The following is a 6,146-nucleotide window of genomic DNA, read 5'->3' as shown; positions in this document are numbered from 1 at the left end:
CATGTCTGCCTAACACCTGGATGAAAGAATGAATAAAATAATGAGATCATGGATGGGCATCCGGTATATAAAGAGGGCAGCATTGCTTTTGGGCAGGTGTTTAACCTTCCTGTGCCTCAGTTTTGTCATCCTGTAAAATGGGAATAATAATGGCACTGTCATCATTGATGCTTTCGTGAGGATTAAATAATTTAGTATGTTTAAATGCTTAGCAAAGGGCCTGGTAGAAGTGTTATCTGTGATGGGGACTATGCTGTTGTGGGGTGGTGGTGGTTTTCTCATGCAAAGTGCTCTCCCTCCACGACAGCCTCTAGGTACAGCCAGAGTCTACCGTCTCCCAAGAGCACAATTGCAAACCAGCAATCTATAGGGAAACCGTGGAGGCACACGTGTCGTTTAGGGCTGGCTCAGGCTTTGGCTGGGACAGAGTTCTTCAAAGCGTGGGGACACTGGTATCTAGGGTCCGTGTATGGGGGATGCATAAAGCTTAAAGCAAGTGTCCCTCGTGTTTCAGTCCTAACTCAATCCTGATTATCTCAAGGGGAAAGTCTCAGGGTGGTGCTGGGGTGGCCCCATACCTCTCTAACACCTGCCGCTCTCTCTTTTTAATGACAAGAGACTAGGCTGCAGACTCAGCAACCCCCCTCCCCCGCCCCCAACCCCGGTGGGGGCAGAACCCAGCTGGATTTCAGTAGCATTGTGTTGCTTTCGGTGTTCTTATTTTTCTACTGACCATCTATTTATAAGCAAAATCTATTTTTTAATTACTGTTGGGAGAGAATGATTCTTCATAACATAAGTTTTCTAAAAATCTGTAAGCCGACTTAAAGAAAAATGTGAAATGAATATATATGCGAGGGGGTTACGCAAATGACTAGATTGAGATGCGCTGGGTTTAAGGGGGCAGACAGGAAGCATTCAGGAGGCAGAACTGGCAGAGCTGGGACCGCCTGCATTCCTCCGCATGTAGTTTATGCCACAGAGAATGCCCCCCCCCACCACCTTCTCAGCTCCATGTGGCTCCGATCCAACACACCTTTCCCATCCTTGCTTCAGGGCCTCTTCCTTTACAGAGTTTTCCCCCGATTCCTCCCTGGATGAGGAATCTCTCCCTGCTCTGCTCCCATAGCACCTCAGGGGCAATAAGGCTTCTCTATTCCCTTAGAGCAGTACAGACCAAATGCCAGTCGTCTGCGCCTGGCACAACACAGAGCACACAGCAGGTACTCAAATGTTCATTCTGAGTCTGCACGTCTCTAAACTGTGGCCAGATGATAAGCATGCGCACTGATCCAGGCAAATGTTGCCAAAGATGGAAACTGCGGCCAAGTGCCATGGGGCCCCCTGCTGCCAGTTGCACGGGCCTGTGATTTAAGACTTTGCAATGATCGTACTTAGCTTAAGCTAAACCTGATGGGAGGAGGGTGTGAGGGCTGGGTGGTGAAGACAGAAGCCAGCAGCCACCACCCCTGTTTCTGTGAGAAGTCCATGAGAGCTGAGAGCTGCGACAGCTCCTGTTTTGGCCCCAGGAGCCATCTACTCTCATCAAAGCCACTCAGGTCCTTGTGACACTGTCGTATCCTTCTCCCCATCAGACGCGATCGGCCCTCAGCGCTGGTTGTGTTAGCGGCTGATCAGTAGGAAAGAGGACTCTGAGCCAACAGTCTTCTTTCAACATGACAGTGACCTTCTGTCTGTTTCCACCTGGGGGGAGAGAGTTTGGCCTGGCGGAAGGCTCTCCAAGGTGCTCCGATGTGCAGACTGGGATTTGAACCTCCAGGTCCTCCGCTGAGGGCCTTGGGACCTCGGGCAAGCGACCGCTCCTCTGGGAGCCTTGGGTTTCTCATTGTGATCCCGGCCTCCACATTGTGCCAGTGGGGCTGGCCCAGGGATGGGCAGGTGACAGGGAGCTCCTGCTCCGTAGAGTTCTGGTCCGCCACCCGGTCTGCTGGACAGTCTAGTCCAGAGGTCTCAGATGGGAACTGCTGCTCAAAATGGAGAGCTTTCCATTCATCCTGAGATTTCTTGTTCTTCGGGAAAATCAGAAGCACTGCAATATCAGGCCGGCTTTTCTACCTAACAGGGGGCCAGAGCTCAGTTATTTCTGCCCCCTCCAAACAGGGCCGTGGTTTTTATTTGAGGTCCTCATCCAAACTTGTGTCGCTGGAGTTTGTGGCCACTGGCTGGGCCAGTCCCCTCCCCTCACAGATTGGGAAACTGAAGCCCAGAGCCAAAATGGCTTAGATGCAGAGAGCCAGCTTTGGATGCCCAGGTCAGAGGCGACCCCGGAAGAGCTGCTACATCCACTGTGATGGTCCATTGTGGGCAAACAGAAGCAGTGGACAAGAGAGGACAGTGCAGGGCACTCCAGGGAGGGAAAAGCAAGCGTGAAGACTCACAGGGCCACAGGCCAAGCTGTGGTGGGGCCCAGAGAGGCCAAGGGACGCTGTGAGAAGTGAGGGGCAGATCCAAAGTTGCTGGCCCTGATGGGTGACACAGTCTAGGGCAGCAAAGAGCTAACTACAGGGGGTAGACCAGAGGTGTGGGGCCAGTGTTGGGCACAGGACGGAAGGGAGAGAGGAACCGGGAAGGGAGGGTGGGTCTTCCGCATAACCGGTCCTAGGGAGCAGGAAACAGCTGATGGCTGTCTGTCCCCACAAGGAGTGGGCCTCCTTGAGGCTGCAGAAAACAAAACCCAGATACAGGAAAGAGAGGTGGGGGGGAGAGAGAGAGAGAGAGAGAGAGAGAGAGAGAGAGAGAGAAAATACTCCTGGTGTTAACTTGAACTCCCAGATCCAGCTTGTTTCATGAGTTAGTAGGTACCCACCCCACCTAGGGCTGCCAGAGAGGAAACAGGTTAGCCCATGAAATTTTGAGTGTCTGACCCAGAGTATTTTTTAGCATATACTCAAATATTGCATGCCCCATGCAATATTTGAGACCTATCTGTACAAAAAACTAGCTGTTTATCTGAAATTCACAGTTAACTAGGCATCCTGTATTTTCATTTGCTAAATCTGCAACCCTAACCTCCGCCCTCCTTTGGGCTTAAGCCAGCCTGGTTGGACCTCTGACTCTTGCACCTGAAGGAATCTCAATGAAAGCAGACGGTTGAGAGGTGACTCAGCTTGCCCAGGGTCACAAGGCCAGCCAGCCAGTGAGCAGCTGGATTAGAACACAGGTCTGTGACTCAGAAGCCTGTGATTCCCACCCCACCCCCGCCCCGCTCCCTGAGAGCATGGAGGATAGCAGAGAACAGACGATCTGAAGCTAGAAGTGGGTCTGAACAGAGTGTGGACTGGGGAAGGGGAGAGAGACAGGAAGATGGACTCATAGTTTTGTCGACTGACAGAGGGGACATTCATTTTTTAATATTTCGTGCAAACTCTCTCCCCACATATTTGTCAAGCCACCTACCAGGTGCAAGGCACTGTGCTTGTTTCTCTGCCCCTTCTGATGAGCTGAGAGTCTCATGGTTTATCCTTCCCCCTTTTCAGATGGGAGAGTGAGGCTGAGAGAGACCACAGGTCTGGGAGCCACGAGGAGCTCTGAGCTCCACGCCCCACCCTGCCGCCCACATAGCGGCCCGTCTGCTCCAGTGCTTTGCTGCCCTGGCTGCGTGTTCAAACCCGACCTCCCATCCCTTGCCTGAGCCGAGCAATAAAACTGAAATCGCTAGTAAACGTTCAGTCTGTGCCTGCCCTTCGTGTGTCTGTTGCGACATACCTGCTGTTTCATCCTGTCCCCCCCGCATCAGGCCACCCCCCCGCCCCCCAGTGCGGTCTCCTTTCCATGTTGCAGGATGGAGGCTGCTGGGGAGGAGGGACAGGAGCCCAGGGCCTCAGCGGTGCCGGAAGTTAGATCCTGGCCTCCGGTGCCATGGTGACGGTTACCATAGAAACGCACAGGCTGCACTCAGCAGGACTGCCAGGATGTGAGCCGGTTTTCATAGACTGGAGCCAACGGAGAGGGGGGTCTCAGTAGTGGTGAGAGACACCCCCCCCACGCCCCAAGGTGAGGGCCAAGTCTCGTCTTGGGGCTACCCCACTTGTGTTTCCGTCTTCCTCTCCTGCCACTTTCCACTTATCCCTTCGCCTGATTCCATGCGGTCTGCAGTCTCAGTGGCTCTGGCCGCTGTTTTCTCAGTCTGGAACAAGCTTTCTGGCTTCTTCACTTGGCTAATTCCTCCTAATAGCCTCCTTGGCTGAGACCCTGCAGGCCTTATCCTGATGCTTTCTTCTGTTCAACAAATCCTTACTGAGTGTCTGCTAAGAACAGGACACTGTTCTGGTGACTGGGGACCGAGGCAGACAAGGGCTCTGCTCTCCTGGCGATGTCCGTCTAGGTGGAGAGGCGCAGGCACGAAAGAAGCATGCAAGTAAAGGAACGAGAGTACATTCAGACAGAGCCGTGGGGAGAACAAAACGCGGGTGCCGAGGCAGGCAGCACTGGGCTGTGGGGATTGGAGGCCAGGGAAGGTATGTCTGAGGAGCCACGTCCCTCCCCGAGCCCTCTGGCTCTCCTCACTTGTGCTGCCTGGTCCCTGTGAGTCAGGGACCAGCTAAAATGTTGCTGCCTGTCTTCCACTTGGAAGTGCTTTCTCCTTGAAGGCAGGAGCAAAGTGTCATTTGTCTCTGTGTCCCCAGTGCCGGTACACAGCAGGGACATGATAAGGCACATGCATTTACCGGGTGTGACCCATGGGTTGGGCAGTGTCACAGAGAGCTCCCGTGTCCCCTTTATAATTGATTCCATGACATACATGGGATTTGATTACATTCAATTGCTTTAGGGATTCAGGAACCAAGCTCGGCCAGGGTCAGTATAATTAGCTTCCAGTCTGCTGGCTAGTGCATAGTAGGGCTGAAATTCAAACCCAGTCTGACCTCCATGTTCCTTTCTGGCATCGTGGTGACAGCTTTATGGAGATATAATTCACATACTTTACACTTCACCTTTTTAAAGCATACAGGTTGGTGGTTTCTCATTTATTCATAGAGTTGTGCATCAGCTGAATTCCTCCAGCTGGGGCCTTCACCCTCGGCCTCAGAGGAGGACCTGAAGTTCAGAAGTTGGCTGAAGATTGTAGACTTAGAACGAGCAGCCCCATGTGGGCGGGCTGCCTTTGTTTTGGCATATCAGTAATGAGATTTTGCTTAGTCTCCTTTTAAATGTGTGCGCTTGGCCTCTCTGAATTAAGACCCTGATTCTTCACTGGAAATCTCAAAACAACCTACGGACAAATAAGCTGAATTCCAGGAGAGCCTTCAGAGTGCTTCCCGAGCAGAAACACGGGGCACGTGGTCCAGACAGCCACTCAGAATGTCTGGAATTCGCCAGGCTGCGTTTTTAAAGTCCAAGGCTTTGTGGAAGTCTGACTCGGTGGCCTGTGCTGGCATAGAAGAGGCTTCAGACAGAGGGAGCCAGGAACTCTTTGAACCCCAGGACACTCTGGCCTCCCCTTCCTGAGAAACTTGTAGTGTTCAGTTTAACCTGTATGGCCAGTTCACTTAGCTCCAGAACCAGTGAGTGGAGTAGGTGATCAATCAGTTTATCCTTTTTATCCCACGTTTTCACATCCTTCCCTCATCCGCCCTTTTAGCAAATCACAAGTGCCTGAATCTCACCTCTGTAGCTATTAAAGTATTGAAGGGGAATGGGTATAAGTTTTCCCCCAGCCTGGTGCACAAAAGAGGCCACTTGGCTTTTCACTGTGCACATCAAGGCCCTCAGTCGCCCAACTAAGCAGAAGGTTCAGACTCTCTCCAACCTCATCTCTCCCTTAGAACTCAAGTACTTCGNGGAGCCGAGGAGGGGGGGGGGGAGGGGAACATGAGCTCTGGAGAACCTCATCAGTTCTTGCATCCTCTTGCTCGTGGCCCGCTCTGCATCTCTGTCCGTACTCGGAGACGGACCAACTTGGCCAGTTGCAGCAGAAAAATATTTCTTAACGGTTGTTTGTTGTGTAGCTTTGAGAGTTATTCAGAGGGCCAGACACTGGGGTTTGGAGATCACACAGCTAGGAGCGACTTCCCAAACCGCACAACTGTTCCTCTGCTGGGCATGGACGCTCTGCTGGGCATGGACACTGCCACCAACACTAGCAGGGCTGGACCCTGGATCGGGGGTTGACGCTGCCTGAAACA

This window comes from Crocuta crocuta, unplaced genomic scaffold (assembly GCF_008692635.1).
Source record: "Crocuta crocuta isolate KB4526 unplaced genomic scaffold, BGI_CrCroc_1.0 scaffold131, whole genome shotgun sequence".
NCBI lineage: Eukaryota > Metazoa > Chordata > Mammalia > Carnivora > Hyaenidae > Crocuta > Crocuta crocuta.
Note: the sequence above shows the minus strand (reverse complement) of the source record.